This window comes from Cystoisospora suis (assembly GCF_002600585.1).
Source record: "Cystoisospora suis strain Wien I chromosome Unknown contig_853, whole genome shotgun sequence".
Lineage (NCBI taxonomy): Eukaryota > Apicomplexa > Conoidasida > Eucoccidiorida > Sarcocystidae > Cystoisospora > Cystoisospora suis.
Window position 1 is genome coordinate 35,886 of NW_027153654.1, and position 845 is coordinate 36,730.

The 845-nt window shown below is 56.7% G+C and overlaps 1 protein-coding gene across 1 annotated transcript in view; it reads right to left on the reverse strand.

Moving 5' to 3' along the window:
* CSUI_002054 (uncharacterized protein) overlaps window positions 1-845 on the reverse strand; it is a 3,480-nt gene that overhangs the window by 2,468 nt on the left and 167 nt on the right. Inside the window, exon 1 of the mRNA XM_068062256.1 lies at window positions 1-845. This exon is cut by the window's left edge and continues 2,468 nt beyond it; it is cut by the window's right edge and continues 167 nt beyond it. The gene's annotated coding sequence lies outside the window, so the exon portion shown is untranslated.

Sequence of the window (845 nt, forward strand, 5' to 3'; positions counted from 1 at the left end):
GACCCAAAACGGGACCACAAACATACAATATGATGGGAATAGATGGGCAGTGAGGGGCGCGCTGACCGTGGAGACTGCACGATAGAAAGGTACCCTCCTGGTTTAGTCGTCCTTCCTGCACCACGCTGGACCGCTTGCCCACGCAGCAACCCTCGCGTGCATGAGGCCGACCTCATGAAACCGCAGCGGGAACAAACCGAAACTTGAAAAGAGTGCTCAAACGCATAGTACTGACTGTTGAAGGTGGCGACGGGCAAGTGGAACGTATGGTTCTGACGTCGTGTGAACGCCGAGTTAAAAAATCGTTTTTCGGTCCTTAACTGGTTGTACGCGCCCTGGGGCGACCGCGCCGGTGGCCGTGTCTGTCACCGCAGCCAATTTGCAGATTCCGTGTCACCCCGCGATGCGACAGACAACTCCTCGCAAAACCGGACAAGGTTTTTTGCGGCTTCAGCAGCTACCTATGAAAGCAGGAAGCGCCGCGCGCTGATTTCGCAGTCGGGACACACTAGCGAACCTGAACAGGCCAGGCCAATGCACGGGGAATGGACGTGCCCAGCCCAGATTGGCAGATGCTATACACGACAGTGCAAACTTGTGTGCCAGATCTGATTCGCACTCCCAAAAATAGCATGTTCCGGACGCACCTCGGTCCGCATCAGTTACGCTTCCTTCGGGGTGCGGCATACATGGCCAGAGCGGATACGTGCGCAGATAGGACACCCGCTAAACGTTGAGAAGTATTGTTACTCGTTGTCGAAGGAAATGGCTGCTTCTGTGAGGCCGTGTCCTGCGTCTCCGCTGATGCCTTCTGTCCCCCGCCTGACGCGGGGTCAGAGCCTCTG